Genomic DNA, 26884 nt, shown 5'->3' with positions numbered 1-26884 from the left:
AATTGGTGCCACAACTGTATTGATGACCTCTCAAACAGTAACAGGTATTTCAACATCTCAGCCCATTCAGTATACTCAAATAAAATGAAAGGAGTTAAAGCAAATGCTCTCTTCTGCCTGTTTTTATTTCTTGTTTGGCTGTTTGCATTAGGGTACACTCAATACTTTTGTCATGGATTATTTAAAAAAATCAAGAACAGCTGCTAGTGGCTGCAAGATTATTTGTTTGAAGTTCCCTACCAGGCCTCTTAAAACACACATACACACACATAGACTCACTCATGAATTAGCACTGAACCATGATTGAGCAGGCAGTGAAGAAAAATGTGCAATCAGAAATGATATGCATCTCAATCTCCCTTCTATTTCAAGATAAATACAAGTCTTTAAAGGGCAAAGAATTAATAATCACTTCCATCTTTTTTCTTCTTATTCCCTTAAAATAATGGATACTAATACTTTAAGATTGTTGTTGCTCTAGAAAGGAATCCAGCCTGCTTCCAAATTCACTACCCAGTATCATTTTCATTGTTTATACCTGCTTTTGTCAGTCAGAACTGTCTTGTTCTAAGCAGTTATTTAATGAGGCATATGGTAATTTATTTGGTACAGACTACTTCCCCTACATAATTACTCAGGTAAACTATTTCCCACTTCCAACAAAAACTGCTTTTTAGATCCTGGAATTTCAGGTCAATGTTGTCATCTGTGTTCCAGAAAGCTAAGATACAATTCAAAGAATTTCTGTTATTTATCTATTACAGTTCTCTTGTTGTTTTCGAGATGTATGTGGGAAACTAGCCCCTTTTGCCTTAAGTACAGCCTGATTATATATTAGACATATGTTAACGTTAATGAAATAAGGAATGTACTTCATAATTAAATTATATGGCACATTTCAGGCAACCTTCATCAACCTATTTCTGATACAATTATATGATTAGGTGGAAGAGATATTATTATCCCACTTTACAAATGACAAGTGTAATAAACATTGAAATAATCGACTTGTGAAAAATGACTGAACTGGTTGGGGAGAGGGCCTGGAAGAGAATTGTGTGCCCTCACTCCTCACCTAGACTTTTATCTACTTCATCATGAGACTCTGCCTGTAGCTCTCATTCAACTGATTAGAGGTCTATGATTATGTTCATTTCACCTCCGAAAGAAACTATTCAGGTAGCACACAGTGAATGACTCACTGAACAATTTTTAAAGAATCTTCGATAAGAGAAGATACATATGATAAAATTGACATCTATTTTATTTAAGTATTTATCGAATGGCTTATGTGTTTCAGGAGCTTTGCTAAGCACTGGGACAAGCAGATATAATTCCAGGTCTAAATGAGCTTAGAAACTTGTGGGGGAAACAATGAATCCACAATCACACCAATAACCATATAACTACAATAGTTGGAAATTATGTCCAAAAAAAAAAAAAGTACAGGTTTTTATGAGGAAGTATAAGAAATCAAGTTTATGCAACCAGTCCTTGAAGATCTGACATTTAAATTGAAACTCGAAAACTGGCAAGTCGGAACAAGGGCATTCCAGGCAATACATGCAAAGGCCTAGAGGCAAGAAAGAAAGTGGCATGTTCAAAGAATTGGAAGAAGATCAGTATGCTGAGAGCATAGTAAACAGGGGAGTAGGTGGTAACTGATGAGGCGTCAAAGGTAGATTTAGACCAATTCACATGGAGCCTTATGGGTATGTTAAGAATTCTGTGTATTTCCAAAGTGAGACGGGAAGCCACTGAAGAGTTTCAAGTAGGTGAGTAATATGATCTGATTTGTTTGTAAACAATCACTATTGCTGTTAGGTATAGAGAAAAATGAAAGGAAAATGAGTTAGGAGACTATTACAATAGAATTATTAGAATGATAAAATGAGAACACACACAAGTTCAGTTTCTGGCTCAAATTAGGGATGTGATGGGTGTTTATAGATTCTTTCTCCTCTTCCTACATAACTTAACCATATTTTGTTAACCTTCATAATCTGAGATCTCAGATACCTTGAAACATAAATAGCCATTTTATTCTTTATCTGCAGCTGATTTCTTATAATTACTCCATCCAATTTGCTTTCATAGCCATTCCAGGATTAGTTCTTTAGAAAGCACTGATTTTTTTAATGCCCACTTTTATCCGAAGCTGCACATTTCATGGGAGCATTCTTATTTATGTAATTTATGCAGAGACATTTTGGTTGTTGGAGATAACATCCATTCGCCAGAATCTTGGATTGACATAAAGGAGTTCAGGACTCACATTTTTGGAGGATTCACAGTTTTTTCTACCACATATTTTCTCAAGAGGCTCTCTGTAACTTTGATTCCAGATCAGTGAAAAGGATGACAGAAATTGTTGCTGTTGTAACTCATTTACACACAAGATGAAACCAACAGTGCAGATGTTCCTGGAAAAATAAAATGCAATTTAAGAAAATAACTCTCTTTCAACTTGGAAAATGACATGAGGGAAATTTGGGTTCTGATTTCAAGAGGTAGGATTTGCGAAGAGTAGTTATTTTAAAGCATCCCATCCCCATTCCCTCCTTCAGGGTTGACTTGATGGATGCTGCTACAGCATTTTACTGCTTCTACATGGACCTTTTTCTGCATTGGGTCTACTTAATAATATAATATGACAGCTTTGGGTGCCCCCCTCCCAGAAACACACACACACACACACACACACACACACACGTGAAAAACCTAGTAACTATTAATTGGGTCTTAGGTTACTGAGCATAGAGATGGAGAAAAACTTAGCTAAAGATTGTGTTTATTCACGAGATGTATCAGGTAAGATATTCGGTTGACAAGCAATAAAAATGAAATGTAGATTTCTCTGAAAATACTTATTGCTCACAGAGCTCACTCAAATGGGCAATAAAAAATTTTTAACATGGATGCTTTCCCGCCACAGATAGGATTTTTTAAAAATAAAGACAGTGGAGAAATGTGTACCAGACAGGTATCTCTGCCATATAGAAAAATAAAACTTTTCTTTTTTTCTTCTGTTGACACTAGGGCAAGGAAGAGTGGTGTATATTTGTCTGCTTGTTTGCTTTCCAAATGATTGTCATTCAAAGAAAGTCTACTCTTTCTCAAAAGAAATTCTATTTATATATGACCAGCCTAATGATTGGAATTCAAGTCCACAGACTTCAATCCAGAGTTCCAAAACTGAAAATTCTGAAACTATACATGTTTTTGTAAATTTGGCTCTAAAGCTTATTGTATGGCAAAATGTGATGTGAGGCTGTTAATAGACTTTATTCTAGCAAATGAGAATACTTCTTTTACTGTAGAAATATTAACACACTTGTTATGTGGTGCTATCTATGTCTATGTATGTATTCAGAACACACATGACATTTTCTTTCTAAAATAAAAAATATATATTTAAAAAATTTCCCCAAGAGTTTTGGATAGGGAAATATGGATCTGTGTCATAAAATGCCAAAAATTCAACTCGCTGAGTCTGACCACCTCCCACCATCTATTATTGTGGGGTAGTGCTCATTTAGCAGACTGATTATTGCCTGTGAATCATGTTCTTCCTCTCTGGTCACTCTGATCTTCTATGGGTCACTAAAGATAAGAGTCAAAGTATCACTGTGTTCTAGAACAAGAGCGTTAATCTAAATTTTGGATTCTAAAATATTCTCTGTTCACTAAGCTGTAATGTCCAGTAACAAAGGCAATTAAAAAAAAAAAGATTAATTCACTCACTGTCTATTTGTTACATGCCGTTGAGTTGGCTTTGACTCCTGGCGACCCTATGAATGAATGCTGTCTACAATGTCCTGTCCTCAATAGCTCTGCTCGGCTCCTGTAGGTTCATGCCTATGGCTCCTTTTAGAAAGTCAATTTATCTCATATTTGATGTTCCTCTTTTCCTACTACCTCCTATTTTTCCCAGCATTATTGTCATTTCGAAGAATCATGTCTTCTCATGATGTACCCTAAGAAGGACAGCATCAGTTTTTTTTCATTTTTGCCTCCTGGGAATTTTCAGGCTTAATTTGCTTTAGGACCAACTTGTTCATCTAGGGTATCCATAGAGTTCTCTTCTGTCACTGTATTTCAAGTGAATCATTTTTTTTTTCCTATGAGCCTTCTCTGCCCAACTTTCTCATGCATACATAGACATTTGGAATGTGAGGGTTAGGATGATATTTGCCTTGATCTCTAATGACATATCTTTGCTCTTGGTGATCATTCTTAATTCTTCCTTTGCTGCTTTTCTGAGTCTGAGCCTTCTCCTGAACAGCTATTATGGAATATCAACATGGTATAGTAGAAAAAGAACAAAGACACATTAAGAGGCTTGAGTTCTAACTGGTTTAGCCATTTAACTGCTATATCAAGTTTGGCAAGTCACTTAACTTCTTTGAGTCATTTAATGTTCATTTTACAGAAGAAAAAACACTAATATTTTCTTTTTCTTTCCAGATACTTGTAATAAATCCAAAATATACTAAAAAGCACATCTATACATTTTATCGAACTTCTGAGTTAAATGCTTTCTTATAAAGAATTAATATGTACAGGGTATAAGGTTGGGTAAGCATACTAGGATGGCCAAGATCCTCCAAGAGCCAACTGACAGAGGAGTAACACGTGAACATATAAGACTATGTTAAGTTTTTATTTTTTAATCAGTGATATATAGAACTGGAAAATTCGGAAGAGAAACTTGTCTCAGTCCTTGCAAGAAAAAATATGGAAGGGGGAAGGGAAAGAGAAGCGTTTGGAAGGAATTTCATCTAAAACAGCTGCTTTCACTAAGTCCCTGTTTCAAATTGCCTGCTAACTGATCTGACTTAAGACTTTTTTTTTTAATCAAGAAACAAAATCTGTGAGGTTTGCTAGTTCAATTCATTTGCACATTCCACACAGTTACATATGGCAGTACTGCAATGATCAAGTTTCCTTCAGCTTTATCATAAATCACAGAGATTCCAATGTGTCCTTCACAGCTTTAAGTTTTCAAAACCATCACAACTAATGAAATATTTATTCTAAGACCTACAGCCACTCACATGGAGTCACGTTCCCTAAAAGAGAGACTTTGACAAAGAGCCCATCAAGAAAGCAGCTGGACGCCCCCAGACCCTGGCTGCACCACCACCCTCCACTGTTGGCCTTCACATCTGCCACCTTCAGGTCACCAAATGGCATTCCTCGTAAACTGTGAACACAGGCTTTTGCTCAACTTGACAGCTTTCAGTTGGAAATTAATCAAACTTTAAGGATTCGGCTTAAGAGCAGAAAAAGGTTTTCTTAGGGTTTTATTACTTCGTAAAATGTATTAGGTTACAAATCAAGTTAATTTTAAAAGAGAACCTGGTTATTTTTACTAGATGGTTTTAAAGTTTTCACTAATATATGAAGCCAAACAATCATGATGAGGAAGCTTTCCCTGCAAATTGGATATTGCCCAAGTGTTTACAGACAGACCAAAATGTTCCCATTTGCTGTGAAAGCAGCAGTGGTGCAAATGGCGAAGTGAGTGGGCTTACACAGAAATGTTGTCCTTACCTGTTGAAATTGATAACCTGATGCGGAAGAGCATTTTCAAGAATGGCTATGGCAATTTCTTCCATGCTCCTCTGCAAAGTGACTTGGCCACTCCTCCCATTAAGAAGTGATGACTTTACTCCTTTTTCCTGGTCTTTCTTCATGACTAGTTATGAGCAATAGAATAGGACTGCCAAGTCTGCCCCTGGGTCTTAAGAGGGCTCGCAACTTTTGCTTTTGTTCCCTTGGAACACTAATAGAGATCACTGTGTAAGGAAATTGGCCCAGCTCCCTTAAGGATGAGAGGCTACAAAAAAAAAAAAAAAAAGAAAGAAAAAAAAGAACCCAATTGCCCCAGCTGACAGCCAGCAGCATTAACTGCAAGACAAGTGAGTAAAACTATCTTGTTCTTTTCATCCCACATGACATTCCAGTCAAATGCAACATAAGCAGTTGCATATAAGCCCAAATAAAACCAGCAGAAAACCCTCCTAGTCAACTCACAAAACCGTTACCAATAAATCATCGTGTTCTTAAGTTTCTGAGTTTTGGGGTGCTTTGCTAATCAGCAATAGATAACAGAAATATCCATGTTCTGTTTTTGGCCTCACCAATGATTAGTTACATGAACAAGGTCTTGACTTTATGTACTTTAGCTACCTCACAACTAAAATGTGGAAATGTGAATTTTGTAAAAGCTAAAGTCCTTTATTGCTCCAATGTTATGGGAACTTCCCCAGAAATGCTAACTGGAATCCCTGAGCTAGCAGAAGTCTAGAGAGTATTTTCATTAAGAATGACCAGTAAGATAAATCTTAGAGATAGACAGACAAAATGGCTACCATTGCGGTAGAAATACATGCATCCCAAAAACATGCTAGTGAACGAATAAAATAATTATATGTTTCATTGCTATGTAAATTAAAAATTTAAGCTTTGAGGAAAAATAAGGTGCTTGGATAGTCAAAGTATAAAGGAATAAAATGAATTTGAACATCATTGCTCTGCTTTGTTTTCCATCATTGTAGTTGAGGAGCATTTTGCAAATGAGTGTACTTAATAATGAATGTGAAATTACAAGTTGACTTTTGCCACAAGTCAGAATTTCATTGAACTCATGCACATGGTTTGCATAATTCAACTGTCAGGAATCAAAATGGGCCCATATGTTTTTAAAATACATTTTTCAAAATCTTATCCAGTTACTCATTTCAACACTTTCATGAGACAACATCATCTCTTGCAGATACTCTGTATAATTGGTGATTTCTGATTGCCTGACTAAAACTTTTTCTTGATGTTGGTTGTAATCACTGCTTGCTGGGAACATTTCTTTCTCCAGTATGCATAGTCATAATTATTTTAGATTCCTATATAAAGTTAATCAACCCTGAAGGAGATTCCTTGGATATCACTGTAGAGGTAACATCTAACATTTCTGTAACTTCGCTTTGTCTGATCTCTCTTAAGTAAGTAATCATCTTCTGTTTACAAAACTAGTCTAGCAAAATTGGACATATTATGTGGAACATAATCTGCATCTTTGACATATCTACACCTGATTATTGATGTCCCGAGTATCCTTATCAAAGAAATAGAGTTATTCTGAATGAAAAAAATATGCATGAGTTAATATATTTCATTCTTTTTAAATTGCTTGGAAAGGCTAAGTTAAATGAGAAAATATTAGCAATACCTGCCTTCCCCCTACTCTCCTCATGTTTTTCTTACCTGCCATTACCATTACCAAGTAATGTTGAACAAAAAATCTGTGACATTTTCTATAATAAGACAATTTTGATTCCGACATAACATATAATCTTGAAGATATTTCTAGCCTCAATACCTGCTGCTATGGCAACTTCCACAGAACTCACTTTTCAAAATATTTGGATATACTGAGAGCTCTTTAAAAATTTACCCACTTTTTGAAAATTCTCTGATGTGAATGAGGTCCTATTTTTATATATCTGTTTAAAAATATTCCTGTTCGTTATACTTTTTATCAACTTGTTTTAGAGGTTAAACTCTAGGGGATAAAAAAAAATACCTAAGTATAGCAGCATTTCAGAGGTAAAAAATGAAATATTTGAAAACATTACGTGAACATTGAGACTGTGATATAATTAAGGCCAGAAACATTCCGAATGCTATATGTAACGCATGCCCAATACAAGTAAACTGGTAAGAGTCATATTAATGTTTTGTTTGTTTGTTTGTTTGTTTGTTTGTTTGTTTTAGGCAGCTTCATCTACAAAGGAGATTAAACACTGACCCATGGCTTTTTCTAAGAAAGCAGAGCAATTTCGAGAAGTGACAACAGGTTACAGAAATTGCAAGAACCTTTCTCCATATCTGACACACCATCACATTTGAATGGCACTGGGCAGTATCTGTTGTCAAGACAGTTCGTTGTCTCTGCAATGGAAGTCTTCTCCCTTTTTTCTTTGAAGCAAGCTGTGTAGTTAAGGAGAGAAAGTAGTCTGTACAATGTTGTCATTGCCCCAATATGGCTGTTGTCATTCCCCAATTGGCTGCAATATTTGCCACCAATGTTCATGAGGTATCGAGCTCGAAAAAATATTCCAGAAAAACTAAGTTGTCTTTATAACTGTCTAAAGAAAAACATTCCCCCCACCTTGCCCCCAAGGACATTCTGCATGGTAGATGAAGCTTCCTGTACATAAGTGTTCATCAGATGGAAGAAGTTAATCATGGGGAAAATTTTCTCACCTGAAGAAAACCGAATGGCAATCTTCCGAATGCTCTCTGGAGGTTCTTTTACTTTTTCTAAACCCGATAATAAATCCAGATTAGATACTATACTTTGCCTTGATATTAAAAAATAGAATTTATTTGAATTATATATAAATTTATTATAAAAGATATGAACTTTAAGAATTGCTTCATAGACAGAATCTCACTGATTTTTCTTTCAAATTTAGACAACTTCATTCATTACCTGTGAATTGTTACTGTCATAGAATTAAAATTAAATTGAGTTGAAGTAGAACTGAACAAATCTTCAAACTGTTTCAGTTTTAACATTGTTTAACAAAACTTTGTTTCTATGGAAAGCCTGGACATTTATATTTCCATCATGCTAATTGACAGTCAGTCAAAACCTGAGAACAAAAGCAAAAGTGAAAAATCCACTAGGGAGCTCAAATTCAGAAAACAAGTTCTAATCTCACTCCTCATTCTATATGTCTAGGTGAAACCTAGAATCTGAGCTTCATGGTACCAAATAATTTAAATGTTAGGAAAACTTAAGATATGATCTACTCCAATTCTTTAGCTTTAGAGATAAAAAAAAAAATTGAACCTGCTTTTCCCATTTATAAAATAAAGAGACGTATTTGAAGATATCTAGATTTATCTTATTAAATGTCTCTGTATAAATTAAGCACTAGAAGAGACCACAGGAAGTAGATATCTATAGTACACATGCTCTATCTCATATTTCTATCCAAAGGTAAGGGAAAAGAAAGTGAAAAAGCAAAATGCACATTGTATGCTGGAAACTTCTTTTGTAACCCTCTACTGATGTGGTCAATGCCCAGCAGGCTCTTCCTGAATATTCATGAGAAATTAACTCATTAAAATATAACTACAGCTTCCCAGGAACAGTTGCCAGAAAAGCCCTCATTAAAATTGCATTTCTTTTTATGCAAATGGCTGGTTTTGCTTCAAAAATTGTCCAGTCAATGCCTGGTATGGGTTTGCATCATGGCTGCATGATGGATCATGGATAAGGGAACAAACTTCAGCTCTCAATCTCCTTGGCCAGAGGTAGAAGTTATAGGACAATATGGTGCAGAGAAATAACTGCCCTTCATCATGTCCATTCTACCCTCTCTAGTGATAGAATCCCTAATTTTTAAATAGGCATATAGCCTCTCCAAATATAGGCTACAATTTCCTGTCTTCCTAGAAGCTAAGTACAGCCTTGTAACTAGCTTATAACCAGACTTTGTGCTGTTTCTCAACATTGCTGTTATTGACAACGTAGGCTAGATACTTCTTTATGGTGGGGGCTGTCTTGGGCATTGTGCAATGTTTAGCAGCATCCCTGGCCTCTACTCGGTAGATGACAATAGTCACTCGCCCCTACCCAATTTCAGTTGTGACAACCAAAGAAGTCTTGAAACATTGTCAAATATTTTCTGAGGGGAAAATTACTGTTCCTCCTCCTCCCATTGAGATCCACTAAGGCAAAAGGATGTAAGTGGAAGCATCCTATTCTACTTCTAGGAAGTACTTTAAATGGTTCATTTTTGCTCCTTCTTCTTTCCTGCTGTTATGGCTAGAGCTTGAACAGATATTTTGGACCAAAATGAGGAATCACATTATCAAAGACAGAAGAGCAATAAGGTAGAAGGAGGGAGACCTCCTATTATCCACAGAGCCACCCTACAGTCATGTATCTGCGCATCTATAGACATTTTACATAAGAGCAACGTAAACTTCTACTACTTTTACTTCGTTGCTATGTGGAGTTGTTTAATGGAGACACAATTTTCCCATCTTATCTTCCATCTTTTTTTGTAACACAGTAATCTAAAGAGTGAAATATTTACGTTCAAAATTCAGAAGCAATTAGCTTGTCATTAAGGAATCTAAATTTAAACTGCCTCTCTACCCTCACAGAAATTTTTTGATAAGCTAATTGCACAGATGTAGATCAGTGATTCTCAGACCTGACAACATATTAAATTGTCAGGATATCTTTTAAAAATTCCAATGCCCAGGCTGCACCTCAGATAATTTCCAGAAGAATCTTGGAGCCAAAGACTCAGGCATCATTATTTTGTAAAGCTCTTCAGGTAATTCCAACACATAGCCAAGTTTGAGAATCACTCTCATAGAGCATTTTTCCTGAAGTTCTTTTTGTAATTAATTAGGCTTGGTTATTCTTATTTGCCTTGGTAAGGTAAGGAACGTGTTATGCTCCGCACTGGAGACATTCAACTGCAAAATATTGTGTTTTCATTTCTGGACATACTCACATTTGTGGTGCAAATGGCAAGAGCGAGTCAGATACAATTTTATACCAGTCAGCAAATCTGACTGGAAAAATGTTTTGATATATCATGTTGCTAAAAATAATTGAGCTCATTAAAAAAAGTAAGCTCTGTCCTCACTGTTTCCTCAGCACGCGTGCATGCACGCCCACCCCCCCCCACACACACACACATATATACACACATAAGTAATCAATAAAGGCAGATGACTTGGGAGAAGCTAGCTTTGTTTTGTTTTGCAGAAAATAGAACGAAACTCTCTATGGGTGAGTATGGGGCTGCTATTGAATTTAGGTGTATTTTGAACCCAAATTAGACTCTTTTGAAGAAGCAAAACAACTCAAAATGAGACTGTAGCATTAGTGTAGTGTAGTCCTAGAACAGGAAGAGTCTGTAACACCAGCAATAGCCCATGTATCCCAAATGAAGAGCACCTGAATCAGGACAAACGACAAATGGCACCATTGTTTCCTTTTAGCTCACTACCTTCGGTGAATAAGTCCTCTTTATTTTTCATTGTTTATTGTTAAAGGCTCTTAATTAAGTCACAATATGTGAGTGATTTAAAAAGAATTTCAATACAATATAATTCCAATTATAATAACAGACACTGTTCTCTAATAACTAAGTTTCTCTTAATGCTAAGAGACCTGAAAAGGGAAAGAAGAAAAGAAGGGGAAGAAAAATGCACTCAATTTCTACTATAAGCTAGAGACTGCAATAGACAATTCACTTGTGTTGTCTTAAAAAAGCAATTTCAAAGTAATATTCATGTATCAGGATGTTTATGAGAGTCACAGCAGTGTGAAAATTAATAAAGAAAACCTCAACTAAAATTGGGAGTCGGGATGACCTGTAGAGGGAACTCTCATGCCCTACTACTTGTCAATGACACAAACAGAAAGAGACTGTACCTTGCATCTCTGACAGAAATGTTTCTGCTTTACTACCAGGAAGAAGAAAAGATTTTCTTCCTGCCCGGCAACAAGCAGCTTACCCAATGAGAAGCCACTGTCACCCTAAATCTTACTTTCCTCCCATGAATTTTCATTTTTCTTTTGCTAATGACTTCCTTGTACCACCTTCCTTTCTATAAAAGTGTTCCATTTTGTATAATTCCTCTGAGTATCTCTCTGATTGCTAGATAAAATGTTGCCTGATTCATGAATTATTTTATAAAGCCAGGTAGATCTCCAAATTTACTCCACTGAATTTTGTTTTTTAACAGCAGATTGAATGTGAACCAACCTAAAAAATCATCTGCACATGAGAAAACTGATGACTGACTTGCCCAGGCTTACTCTGTTGGTTGGAACAAAACTAGTTGCAGAATAATGATCTCCTAGCTCAAGTTAGGTGTTCTCATTTCCTGCCTCTCTCTTACCATCCATCCCCACCCACTCAACCATTTACAGAAACTAGTGAGCAGGACTTTTTTCCCTGTTTACCAAGAGCAGAATAAGGAAATTGGCCTAAACTGCAACACAAAAGATTTAGTTAAGATGCAGGATAATTTCTTAGTGATAGCATCTGTTTGTCATAAGAGGAAGTTGTGACTATCCTTTCCCAGATCTCTTTTAAGACATAATTTATTGTCCTCCACTTATGAGAGTGAAGCATAGTAGACATGCCTAAAGGTAAAGGGTGGATATTCTAGGATGACAACTCCACAAAATGTCTGCACCATCTACAGCATGTACAGAAAAGATTAAAAGTTCTGCCTGGGCTCAGTTTATCACCATCAGCCTGACACTGGTCAAGGATGGCCTTCTCTTCAAAGTTCATCCCGAACTAATAATAATAACAGCTAATAGTCATTTCATACTTACCGTAAGTTCTACTGTTCATGACACTTTGCATGTTCTTTTTTATTATTCTCATTTTATAGATGAAGAAAAAAAGAGGTTTAAGTAACTTGCTAAAGGTCATGCAATACAGCCAACAAATGGTGGAAGCAGGATTCAAACTCACGTATGAAGCTACTCTGTAATTCTGTTGCTGTGAACTTTGTCCCATAACTACAACTAGTATTCAATAGTCTTAACGTGGTTCTAAGAGAGACATGCACACCAAAGGTTATATTTTAAGTTCTACTGAGATAACCAAAGCGTCCGATCATTTCCAAAATTATAGTCAAGCACTTTCTGGAAATAACCTGTCAGAAGTGAAGTAGACAGTAATGGCCAAGGTTGTACTATCATGCTGGGGCTTGAGTAGTAGAGTCTGCCTTTGCCCTTCAGCTGACCAGCACCTGGGGCAGGGTGGTTCTGCAGGCTTTAAATCTTATCTTGTTTTGTTTTGTTTTGACAATTGGCTTGGCGGGAACATTAGGAGTTAGCCTCTAGAAGGGGCAAACACTGTAGGGGAAAGAAACCTACAAAGATTGGAAAAAGGGTTTCCTTAATATCAAAGCCATACATTTCTAGATAGCCTCAGTCTAGGCCCCCACTTTCCTGGCTCACAAAGAACTGGGACCTATTGATAATTGACAAGTCCAATGTAAGCAAATAACAGAGGAATTTATAGCTCATTTAATGTGTTTCCTTCAATATGTGCTACTTGTTGGAAGTGGGTGGGGAGACTGAAAAATGCAGGGTGGGTACACAGATTTAGCACCAGATGGTGGATTAGACAAAACAGCCTCAAAGCTCCCTTTCAGCCCAGAGTCCTGTATACCTAAAGAACATGGAAAATTAAGGTAATAATGCTACCAATTCTAGTAACATGGCAAAAACAACAAAACAACCACACTTCCCTTTTACAACACCTAGGAAACAGAGTGGGTACACTTCCACAGTCCACATTGCTTCAGTGCTTTGTTATTGCTTATGAGACGATTGGCCATCAGAGCTAATGATGAAATGATGGAAACTTCGGTACTATTTTCCTGAGCACACTGCCTACTGATTTAAACACATGTTCCAAAAGTGTTAAATGAAATTCTATTCCCAAATTATAAAACTAAATATTTTTCTTAGACATATCTCACATCTCTCTGTATGCCAGGGAAATTTCCCATGACCCTTAGAGTCACCTCCATTTATTTGTTCCCATACACATTTCTTCTGGGATGTAAGACAATCTGGTGCAAGGCTAACATATAAGTATCCGGTGGCACATGCAACAAAGCTGTTATTTTATCAGGAAGAAGTGAAAGCTCATTTCAGAAATTGAAGCTTCTCAGGAATGAAGTAAATGGTTTAGTAGAGATGCCTTGAAACCTATCAGAAAATTACGAGTATTGTTTCGTTAGGAGATAGGAATTAACTAATGTTTCTAAAATGCCTGAGTTTTAGATCAAGAATTTCAGCAACTTGATGCATTCAAGATGGAGAAGCAAATTAAAAAAAAAAAAAAATTGCCACCTACACGGCTTTTTTACTGTAAGAACAAAGAATGGGTTTAAGCTATTATATTAACAGAGATTTCAAGATATACCAAGGAAGAAGATTGCATTTCAAGCAGCTGATACCCCAAAAGAGGTTAAATTTGGTTTAATTGTTGATTGCTTTTCAGAGTTAGAGGCAGAAAATTAATTAAAGTCAATACTCAGTAGATTTAGTTGCTATTAAGTAGCATTTAAAATCTGATTGAATTCACAAAGTGGCTGATGAAAAGAACAACAGTGCAATTTTTCAAATCAAGCAAAATTTATTATTTAACTCACTGATAAATGTTTAAATATAAATGAGCCAGAGAGTAGAAACAGGCTCAAGTGGCAAAGCCAATTTAAAATCCACAAAGGCCCCCAGTAATTATCAAAGCAAGTAACAACGGTAAATATTTCAGTAACATAACAGCAAGGGGTTATACTGTTGACTGCACCCAGTTCAAGCTTTTCCAGTCCCTTAAATTCATCCTGTCTCCTCAAAGTATCCAATGTTTTTTCTTTTTTCCTTTTCTTTCTGTCTTTCTGTCTTTCTTTCTGTCTTTCTGTCTTTCTTTCTTTCTTTCTGTCTTTCTTTCTTTCTTTCTGTCTTTCTGTCTTCGTCTTTCTGTCTTCATTTCTTTATTTATTTATTTATTTCTTTATTTATTTCACTTTCTCTTTCTTTATTTCTCTTTCTTATTTCTTTATTTCTTCTTTATTTCTTTCTTTCTTTCTTTCTTGTCTTTCTTTCTGTAGGTCTGCTTCTTCTTTCGGTGCATTTCTTTCTCCTTATATCAATTCCATGCCCTCCCTAAATAAATCACCCCTCCACCTCCCTCCCTTCCTTCCTTTCTTCCTTCCTTCCTTCCTTTCTTCTTTTTTTCTTTCTTCTTTCTTTCTTCTCTCCCTGTCTCTCTTTCTTTTTTTCCTCACAAATGGATTCGTATTATTTCTAGGCTAAAACAAAGAAACTATAAATAATTGTAACAATTTATTTAGGCTGGGGGCTTGTTGAACAAAGAATAGAAAACATTTTTTAAAATTATTTCATATATTTTTATTCTTCTCGTTAGTCTCTTATTTTCGAGTAACATGTTGACTGACAAAAGCATGTCTCTTTAAGACTCTTCTAAATGTCCACATCAAATTTCTGAAATTAGTCTCCTAACGTTTTAGGTACTGAATTTCATTCACTACTCCAGATTTCATCTTTGTCTTTCTATTTCTGCAATTATTGCTCTGAACATCTAGCATAATAGGACAACAATGAATACATAAAGTTTCTGGATTTCATCACCAAATTTTCTGTTTATTTTTTGTGCAGTTAGAAATAGGCAAAACATACACAGTACACAATTTCTATTTTTAAAATTTTGGTCTTGAAAATATATTGTAATTTTAAATTTTATTTTATATTGTGTGTACTTATATGTCCTCAGTGTTGAGATTTCTTTAATATATTAGATTTTATATTGTTAGATAATTATGGATTTTTTGAATGTTGCTTTTTGATATATTGACCTATGGGAACAGTACGGGCCATATATTATTCCCTCCAGTCTATAGGTTCTCCTCTTTTTGCATAATTTAACTTTTATTACCAACCATTACTAGATAGGCTGGAGAACTTCCATTTGTATTTACAGAGCCACTCATCTCTCTTCTGCACCCTATTATCTGCTCCTTGACAGAGACTGGTCCAGATGGACTGCATCAATGTGCTGTCTTGCCCTCCATCTTTCTGGTTGATGGCTGGCAGGAGATTAGAGGCAAAAAAACAAATAAACAAAACAAAAACAAACAAACAAAAACCAACAAAGTTGGGTGTTTATTCCCCTTTGCATGTACCATCCATTTTTTTTTTTTTTAGTCAGGATTTGGGCTGATAAGGGAATCGGGGTGAGTGTATTTTTATTTGTTTGAATATTTTTTAAAAATGTGTGATACATAATGTTTATTTTGTGTTTTGTTCTATAAATGATTTGCTGTGTTTTAAAATCATGCATCAAATGTGCCAGGTAAAATAAAATGAATATTGATAGGGAAAATGAGGCAAAGGGAAATAAGGGACAAGGAGTTAACTGGAATAGCATATACATTAGCATATAAAACAGAAAACATAAAACCTTGTGTATTTGCTAAACTTATCTTTGAATTTACTAGAAGCCAGAGCAAAAGAGAAGAAAATTTTTTCAAAAAAGATTTATAGAACAAGTGTAACATATTCATATCAAGAACAGAGAAAATTACACTAAAGAGGAAATTGTAATGCAATAAATGACATATTTAACCAATGTCCTCAATAACACACTAAATCGGATGAAAATATTTTTCTATAATGCTTTATTCCTGAAAGCATCAAAATGTTACTGTTTGAACTCTATTATTTTTGCTAAGGGGAATCTGTATATAATCTACTGACAAAGTTGTATTCTCATTTTGAGGGTGGGAGAGTTGGGTCGGAGTAGATGGTTAGGGAAACTTTTCATGAGCTTTAACTTTTAACGAGCCATAATGATGAGTAAGTTTGGAGTAAATAATATGTGTCTATATTATGTTTGTTTGCTTAAAACTATGTCCAAAGAATTCAAAAAAATTTGTTGCCCACCATCAAAATGATCAGGCACCCATTAGTAACAACATAGATAGACCTAGAGGGTAGGTAAAATAAGGCAGAGAAAGACAAATGCTAAATGGTTTAGCTTGTATGTGGACTCTAAAAGCAAAACAAAACAAACAAACAACAAAACAAAAACAGATGGTTACCAGAAGGGCTTGAGGGGATAGATAAAAAGAGGAAGGACAATATAGTCAATAATATTGTAATAAGTCTACATAGTGACAGATGATTACTAGAATTAGTGGGGTGATCACATTGTAAGGTGTAAAAATGTAGAATCACTATATTGTACATCTGAAACTAGTACAACCAATATAAGATTATATATCAACCATAACTAACTAACTAACTAACTAACTAAGTAAATAAATATCAGACACCAAGTTGAACAAAGCTAGAGGAAAGATACATGTATTAACAATGTTTATTTAATCAACACACCATTGAAATGATTGTACATGGGTGGAACTGTGATGTGGGATTGACATATAAATTATAAATTAAGACCCCTTAAAAATTATTTCTTTCTTTAAAAACTTGTGATTATAACCACAGCCCATTGGTGGTGCTAATCTGGACAGATGTGAACATTATTCCTAGACTGTAAACACATACTCACCATCTTTATAGTGGAACCATATAGTGCTTTAAAATGTAAAGAGTATTATGACACTTGCTGTTTTAACCCTATCACAATTTGGGAAGGCAGACACTCTTTTCCTTAATGTACAGATTAAGAAAATTAGGTTCAGAAAGGAGAGGTGATTTGCCCCCAAAGACTTACAGATGGTATACAGCAGAGTTTAGAGCAGAAACAAGAGGTCTCCCAACTTCAATCTGGAGTCTGTTTACTATATCATAGCAATGGCTTAATGCTTAAGGATACAGGGGGCAACGTGTGTGGAAAAACAATGCAAACCTAAGTATAAATTCCAGCGTTCAAAGTTTAGAAAGGACTTTAGAAACCATTAGGCCAACCCCAGAATTTTCTAATGAAAAAAAACAAAATAGCTGGGATTCAAAAATGGTTTCATTTCATTCCATTCCCATTGATTTGTAACACTTGTCTCAGAGGAGTACTAAGCCAATGAAAGAATCCTTTAATTAAACATAAATATACATATATGTATGTATATATGTGCGTGTATGTATATATATGTAGCTTTGAATAATTAGGCTGATAACTTTGAGCGTAATTTTTAATATGTGTTTTTTGATTTAAAAGCAATCATATTTTGTTCCTTTCCTAGATTCCAAACTCAACTGGTAATTCGCCTCAAGCCACAGTTCTCAAACTGCACTGAGCTGCCCCAGGGTAGCACAGGGAACTCACAGGGGCCACATGGGAGATTTTAAATTTTGGAAGGATATGTGATAATAATTAACATCTGTTGACACCATGACAACTAATAGATGGAGGTAGGTCAGAATTTAAACATTAGATCATGTTACATTCCTTTCCATGATGGCTTATTATTATAAAGTGGAGTTTTTGGCAGTTGCTATAGTAAAAAACAAATATGGCATCATAATCAATGTAAATCAGAAATGCGAGTAGCAGTGTCCAATCTGATTCCAAGATTTGAGAAGTTGTGCAGTGCCCAAAAAGTGCACATATCATACTAGCAAGTAATTGTGGCTACGTAAGAATGAACTAAAATATCTTTTTGTTTTTCACTGCAGTTTCATTCTTTTAAAAAATAGCTAGTAAGATGTTAAAATATAAAACTAAGTTGTTTTGACTCAGCTACTTAATAAATGAAGCCATTAGATTTTTCTTCTGGCCTTGGGGTAATGTTAAAAATATTTAAGATACTAAAAGCATCTTGAACCAAGAATGTTTGGGGATCTTTGTTCTAATGGTGAAGAATATGGATCCAGACTTAGAATCCCAGCTTCACTACTTACCAGAGGTGCCACTTTTAACTTATCCTGTCTCCATTTCTTCATCTGTAAAATGTGTAGTGGGCCATACCTCAATAGAGCTATTGTATACATTAATAAGTCAACATATGTAAGACAGTTAGAAGAGAGCCAGGCGCAGAGCACACGTTATCTCTTCAAGTATCTATCAGCCATTATGCTTATAAGACAAGCCTTAACCAAAGACAATCTGGTTGCAGCATGTGCCTGCTACTACATCAATCAAATACAGATAGCCCAAGCTTGGGGAGCATGTGCATGTGGAGGCCATGAGCTGGAGAACTTTCCTCCCTCATTACGTTTTTTTCTGCTTTATTTGGGAGAACACGTTCCAGAAATGTTTTGGAGAAATTTCAACTAGCGTTGAGTGTTCTGTTAGTCACGATTCCAGAAAAGGTAAGGGACTTAGTGCCCACGTGTCCTATCATGGGTTCTTTATGTGCCCCGTTTGTTTTGGAAACAGAGCTGAAATAAATTTAAACCCTGAAGCTAGAAAGGCAGAGTGAGTGTTTGTACAGATTATTCCTTGCAGGAAACAAACTTTAAACGATTACTTGTTCCTACACTAAAAAGTCAACAATAACTTTCTTTTCGTCAAATATTTAAAGCTGTTCACTGCTATAGTTTTGAAATGTCACACCTCTTAGGTTGTGTTTCATCAGATTTCCCCATATAATTAATTATTTTAATCTAAAATAAAGGAGAGGTCTATTTAAATCTCCCTTAAAGTTTTTTTTTTTTTTTCTTAAAAATTGCTGTGTTTCTATTCCTTGCCCTGAAAGCAGCGTAATAACTTTTAGGCAATAAAAATTTTCTGTCTCAAATATCACACAAAATAAGAAAAGATATATTCTTTCCAAGGACTTGTAAATTAATTATAATCATATTATAAGCCATATTTTCAAAGATTATTCAATGACAGTCTGAAACATAATATAATAATAAGTAAATAGCAGAATACAATATTGCATTTCAATATGATCCTAATTTTATAAAAACAGAAATTAGATATATTTGTATACATGCATAGGAAAATATTTAAAAGAAAATGCAGGAATATTTTTAAATATACCCGTTTAGGCATGTGCGGGAAGTATTTTTTCCTTACGTTTTGATTTTGGTATACTTATTTCAACTGAAAGGAACAGAATTTAAAACTAAGGCTTAAATAATAATGATATTTCATCGTCGCACATGTCTGGAGATGTGTGATTCTCTTGGCCTGTCTCTTATAGCATAAGGTGGTTGCAGCAGCTTCATGCATCATATTTTCACATGACAATGTTTAAAGCAGGAGGGAAGAGAACATGCAGCCCTGCTCCTCATGAAGCCCTCTCTTTTCATCAGGGGAGAAATATTTTTCAAAAGCCTCTCAGTCCTTATATCACATTGGCCCAAACTGAGTAACATGTTCTTCCTTGAGCATAAGATTACCATATTTGGCATAGATCAATTATAATTATTCCCTAGGAGGTAGACAGATAGCCACTGAGGGAAAAAATCAAGGTTATAGCACCAAGGAAGATGAGGAGAATTGCTGTAGATTAGGCAAGTAATAGTAGACCCTCTATTTTTTAACATATTTCCCAAATAGTCTATGATGGTCAAGTGTTTTATTCAAAAACAGAATTTAACTATTATAACATGACAAGAGCAAGAAATATCAATCCTATTTTTAAAACAACTATTATAGTTTGAGAGACTAAGATAGGAAAATGTGAATATTGTTCATCTTTCAATAGGCACATCTGGCAGACTACGAGTGGAAAATCCTGCCATTCCATGTGGGTTACTTACCTAATATCTACGATCAAATTCCCACTTATAAATAACTGCAGCAGCTTGAACATCTCATTAGTTGACAGAAGTTGGTCCAAAAACAAGAAATACTCAAAACTTCTGAAGGAAAAGTGTTTCTTCACAAATACTAGCATGCCAGGAAAAAGATCTCTCAGGAACAACAGACTGTTGTCTGAAGATACCAGCTCACGGGGCTGCTGTAGCCAAAAAAAAAAAAAATGAGCAAAATGCTGAGTATTATCAGAAAACATCGTGCATCCCCTGTAAAATGATTTAGTGCCTTGGAATAGAATAGTGCATGGAGCAACGGTTAATGGACTGTAGAAATGTGTACTGGATTCAGAGGTAACTGACAAAGAAGAAGTGGGATAATTAATAGGGTGCAAATGGTTTATAAATCTGTTTCTATAACAATATTAGACCAGAAGGATGACTATAACCAAATTCCAGGACTCTAAAACAATAGGCAGTCTTTGACTTGGGCATGACTTACAACCTTTAAGTACTAGCTGAGATATGGCCTTTCATGATGGCCACCATGACCTGAGAGGGAGCTGGTCCCAGAGCTGCAGCTACAACCTTCGGATGACCCTAAAAACAAAGGTGGAAGTTGAAGGGGAAACCATGAAATACACTTAAAGCCGATATTGTCAGGAGGAAAGAATACCAAAATGAAATAAGACTGTAAATAAATTGGAAAAGACAAATTCTGTACGTAGAGGGAAGAAAACAGGACTATAAGAAAATTTGATAGATGTCGCTTTCCTAGTTCATGGCTTTTGTTAAGGCACAGGTTTTTGCTTCTCCCCTGCACTCTAGAACACCTCAAAGGCACTTCCCAGCCTCATCTGTACCACAGACGGGAAGGTTCAAATAATTTTATAAATGGATAATGTGTAGCTGGGGGTGATTTGAATCATATTCTTCATTTTGGTTGTAGTAATTTAAAAACGACCTTTCTTAGGGTCTCCATCATTTATTCATTCAACGATTAATAACTGAATCTCTATCTATACTGGCTCAGAATTTATGTTGTGAGGCTAGTGCACTGAGCAATCAAAGCTATTGTGCACAGGCAGAATCTGGAGTGGGTGGACCCAGTTAGACTCAATGTGGTACTTACTCTGTCCTTAAGTCCTCACGTGGCAGATGTCCAGAAACAAATAATGTCTTATCAGAATTCTTCCCTAGCCTCTTCATGACCAGAGTGAAAAATAGAGAAGGCACAAAGTGTTTGTAATAAAAAAAAAAGTCTACTCGTTTTAGAAGCTCTGTCTGTCAGGCAATAAGTTATTGATACTTCTCTGTGAACAAAGCAGCACCCTAGTTGGTTTGTAGAAGTACAGATGAAAAAGGAAGAACATGGTTATATCCTATAGAAGCTTAATATCTAGTGGGAAAGACATTTCCACCATGCAATTAAAGAAGGCTTAGAAGTATATAAAGGAACCCAGATAAATATGTCATTTTATTAAAATTATCGTTAATGATAGGCAGCAGATATAGTTGTGAAAATTTGATTTAAGTTTATTATTAAGTCCATATGCTTCAATTGGCCTAAAATATAAACTATAGCAAAATACTTGTTCTATAAATCTCTCAGGAAAACATGTAGCAAAATAGAATAAATGGATTGGTTTATAAACTGGGCATTTGTGTACTAATTTTATATAAAACCTTAACTGGAATTAATCCTTTTATTGTATTTGAACACTGAAGCATAAATGTAATAAAATTCATGGCATGTGAATGATAAGGCATTATGACTTGAGGTTATTGCCAAATTGTTCCAACAGATGTTAGTAAATTTTAATAATCTTGGAGATTTTAATAATTATTTATTTGGCTGATTGGAGATTGTGTATGGTAATAGTAACTGGTAACATTAATTACATACTTTAATTATTTTTCTCTCTCATAGTTTTTGTTGTTACCTGGAATACCATGAAATTTCAAGATAATAATTAAATGTGAGTTTTGACATGCTTCCCAGGGCAGGAAACTTGTGCAGTATGTGCTTACAAATGACAATAACAATTGATAATACAAATAATAAATTATGTTGAAGTCAGTTAAATCCAAAGTGATTGTTTTCTAAAAATTCCTCAATATAGAATATAATAAAATAAGCACTAATCGTTGTGTTAATTAGTCACCACTCTGATTTTAATGACAGAAAAGAAAATTAGAGCAATAAGGAATATGAAAATGAATTCAATAGCAAAAATAATGAGCAAGCTAACAAATATTTTGCCAAATAAGATCTGAAATCAATAATATCTCATGTTACTATGTAATTATGGGTGGATTATAGGGAAATATTCAAAGCTTGGGCTAGTGCAGTCAGATAAAATTATTTCACCTCCACATTCTATTATGAAAATTTTTAAACATACAGAAAATGTTTCAACACACTGAAAATTCGAAAGACTTGTACAGCAAATATCTAGATTCTATCAAATAATATATTGTACCTGAAAGAATGAGAAAACACTAAAGATGGAAAATCATTCAAGGCAGCCGTTAAAAAAAATAAAGACAAATAATGGTCCTTTATAAAAAACAAGAAATAAAACTAAGCATAAGATCCCATTTAAATAATAGCAAAATATTAATATGTCAAAATATTAACAAGAAGTTCACAGATAAATATTTACAAAAAGATATAAAGGGAAATATTTATATTTTACTGAATAACATAATATAAGGCTTGAGCAAATACAAAAGCATACACTTTTTCTTGGAAAGATAATAAGAAAAATAATTGAAAAAAGAGAATCAATTCTACAGCTTCGATAGTAAGGAGAAACTAGACATTAATATCTAGCCCCACACTTATTGTACCTTAATATATTTGAGTTAATCATATAATGACTTGTAAATTATTTCATTCCATTGGGTAGGCCTAGTCATTTTTGGCTAATAATTTTGTTATCTTCACACAGTTTTCATTTAAGGAACATGCCAGACATTTCTCTAGATAGATATCTGCAACAAGAGGACATCACCTGACAATTGTGGTTGAGACTGCGTTGCTCAAGAGTGGGCAGAACAAAGGAGACCCCTACAGCATGGGACCTTCATAAGCCTCATTTGTGATTGAGCAGACCACACCTTCAATTTACAGCAGATACTTACTAGAGGCTACAACTGATGTTCTTAAGAGCTACCCTTTGTTGTATACTTACTATGCTTTAAATACTGTTCTAAACCCTTTACATCATTGACTAATCTGAATTAACCACCATGTAAGATTACTACGCTCTTTATTATTTTCAGTGTGCAGATAAGGAAACTAATTTAAAGAGACTCAGTAACTCCCTCAAGGACACACGTCTATATATGAGTTCACATTCTAATCCAGAACTTTCTCATTCTAACATTTATACTTTGCAACTATGCTCTATGCTTAGGGTAGTGGAGTATCTACTGATGAGAATTTCTTCTTTGGAGGGTGGTAGGAAAATAGCTATATATATATTATACACACACACACACACACACACACGCACACACATAATGGAATACTATTTAGCCATAAAAAGAAGAAAATTTTGTCATTTGTGACAACATTGGTGGACCTTGGGGGCATTATGCTATGTGAAATAAGTTTGATAGTGAAATACAAATACCATGTGATCTCACTTATATGTAAAATCTAAACTAAACAAAACAAGACAAAACAAAAACCCAAAACTTACAGAAAATAGACTGGTGGTTGCCAGAAACAGGGAGATGGGCAAAATGGGTGAAGAAGGTCAAAAAATACAAACTCTCAGTTATAAATACATCTGTCTTGGGAAGGTAATGTACAGTATGCTGATTACAGTTAATAAAACTATATTGTATATTTAAAAATTGTTAAGAGAGCATATCTTAAAAGTTCTCATCACAAGAGACAATGTATAACTGAGGGGTGATAGATGTTAACTAGACTTACTGTGGTTATCATTTCACAGTATATACAAATATTGAATCATTATGCTATATGCCTGAAACTAATTGAATGTTATATGTCAATTCTATCTCAATTAAAATTTTTAAAAAACTGCCCTAGATTGAAACACTGCCTTGTACATTTTGAGGAGAGAAATGATACCTGATAGCCAGGAAATGTGACAATCAGCTTAATTCCCAAACAATGAGGTAGGTTTCTGATTTGGCAGGAGTTCCGGAAGACTAATCACAATGGAAACACACACAAGCAAACCTAGGTGGGATTTAATGTGAGTTGTGTGGACACTGGTTTGTGAGCAGTGAGTAAATGAAACCTGCCGCCTCACATGCAATATGGCTTAGAAGAGTTATATTAAAATGGCAAGTAATTAAACCACTTCTAAAAATTAAGCATGATTGCTCCAAAGGAAGGGTATTTTTCAGACAGCTGACCACACAAGTCTGGAGATCTCTTTCACTAAATGACAAGCTGATATACTTATTCCATAGTGAAGTTCTTCTTTTCTAGCCATTTCTAATGAATCACAATCGGAACATTTTATGTGGTGATCTCTGATTCAGAGTCTTCCTGGCAAGCAAGTCATTAAAGCAAAGATTTTCAGGACCTGGGAGAATAAAGAAAACAGAACATGCAAAGATTCCATCTATTTATAGCAGGATCGAGCCTGTCCTTCATTGCCATGGACACTCACTATAACTTGTTATGCTCCGCACCTTCAAAAGCATGAAGAATAAGGCCAGTTTTTCTTTTTTTTTTCTTTTATTCCAGAGCTGACTAATGTAGATAACAGCCATGCCAAATATAGAATGGATTTACTAACTCAACTCACTTCCTGGTATTACCGAGCGTCGAAACTTGGAATTGACCTTGATGCAAGTTTTAAGTGATGATATATCCAGCCTTTGTCTTCTACCCTTTACTTTCTTCTTGCTTCAGTCTTATCACCAACAATATGATGTGTGCTCTGTGTGCTGAACACCTCCTTCTGTGGGAAGTACAGAGACAAATATACCAATCACATTGAATAAGAACTGACCCATTGTGAAATTAGGTCACACACAGTTCATTCATATCATAAACACGTGCTACCTGGACATTGATTTTAGACTATGCTATTTATTTTCTTTTTGGCTTGTGCCAGTCTTTCACAAAACCTTGATTGCTTTCTGCCCTTGCTTCCCTTTCAACAGTGTCACATTTAAGGGAACATCCCCAAACCTGAATTGTCAAGCATTACTGTTTTTCTCTCAAGATTGTCAGTGCTTCCAATCCTTGGCTCAAAGCAACGCTGTTAAACGTTTTCATCTCCTATTTTCTAGCACCATTCCCCAGAGTCTTTCCTTCTTCTACCCCATGGCATTTTCTTCTCTCTACCATCTACCCCTGCCATGATGAGCCTTCGTGCCCCTATCACAGCATGAAGCCTATGTTGTCATGGAAGCCCACACTCCCAGGCGCCTGCTCCATGAAGTCGTAATAGAGAATTTAGCTTTTTTGTTACTTCATTTTCTCATGAAAAATTGTCTTCTAGCTTTTATCTGTTGTAGGAGAAGTTACTCAAACAGAGATGGGGGAAGGATGTGAACCCTGTTCAAGCTAATAATTGTTATCCTGTGATACTTGTTTGGGATCTTAGGTGTTATTTTGTTGTTTGTGATGATATTGTTTTATTTATTTGGGTTTGGGTCACATGGTTAAAGTTACTTTGTAACAATTATTAGTTGGTAGGTTTTCTCAGAATATTTGCTTTTTTACTAGACTGCCTAAACCTTTAGGAACCACATCATACCATAGGAGTACAAGATTTTGTATTTCTTTTGTCCTTATAAATGTTTTTTAACTAGTTGTGCCTCTGGGTTGCTTTGGTTTAGAAAGAAGGATTGTAATTCTGTCTCTTTTGGAAATATCTCTTCCAACCTTGCTCCTTTTTTGCACTTTGCTGGGTCTCAGGGTTGCTAACTAAATTCATGCTTAGGCCACATAATGCAAAGCATTCCCTTAATAGCTATAGATTTCACATGGAGAATTCAGACATATGTTTCCCATTTTTCTCCCTTTTATGCCACATACTTGTGTAGTATAGTTTTATTGGTAATGAGGGAGATGCCAGAATATTTACAGGATCATGGTCATGGGAGTGTGCTGTTATTTGGACTATATCTGGATAATGCCAACACAATCAATCGAAACGGAAACATTTGGTCAAATAAGCAATTTTTAAATGGTTAGAATAAAGCTCATAGCTTCAAATATTTAACCAACCTTACAGCTATTTTGATGTGATACCAAAACAAATTTAGCAGAGTATCTTGTAAATACTTTTGTTTCTTAAAAATGAAGAAATTTTATTGGAATTTTGTGTAGTGGCAACATCCTTCAGGAAAACAGGGTTCCGTGTCTAGCTCTGCCACTGCTCTTCTGAAAAAGACAAACAGATCATTTAACCATGCTGTAATTAAGCTTTCTCCTTTATGAGTGTTACTTAATTGTTTTTATTTTTGGATACTTTTGGGATATAATGAAAACTATCGACCTTTCCTCCTCACCTTGATAAATACACATGAAATTTGTAAACAACTTCAAAACAATGTAACATAATAACTTCAAACTCAAAATAATCCACATACTTCTCAGGGTTTTGTTAAGAACTCTTA

At 35.1% G+C, this 26884-nt stretch overlaps 1 long non-coding RNA gene across 1 annotated transcript; it reads right to left on the bottom strand.

Annotated features, from left to right (window-relative positions):
- Positions 1–6684: 6684 nt before the first annotated feature.
- On the bottom strand, positions 6685–26610 carry LOC107513925. Its single transcript, XR_004955728.1, has 4 exons — positions 26493–26610; positions 25060–25215; positions 20270–20469; positions 6685–7992 (listed from the first exon to the last, which is right to left on the bottom strand). It is a non-coding gene; the product is annotated as an uncharacterized LOC107513925 (long non-coding RNA).
- Positions 26611–26884: the final 274 nt, after the last annotated feature.

This window comes from Rousettus aegyptiacus, unplaced genomic scaffold, assembly GCF_014176215.1.
Source record: "Rousettus aegyptiacus isolate mRouAeg1 unplaced genomic scaffold, mRouAeg1.p scaffold_m13_p_2, whole genome shotgun sequence".
NCBI lineage: Eukaryota > Metazoa > Chordata > Mammalia > Chiroptera > Pteropodidae > Rousettus > Rousettus aegyptiacus.
This window is presented reverse-complemented; position numbering and strand designations above follow the sequence as displayed.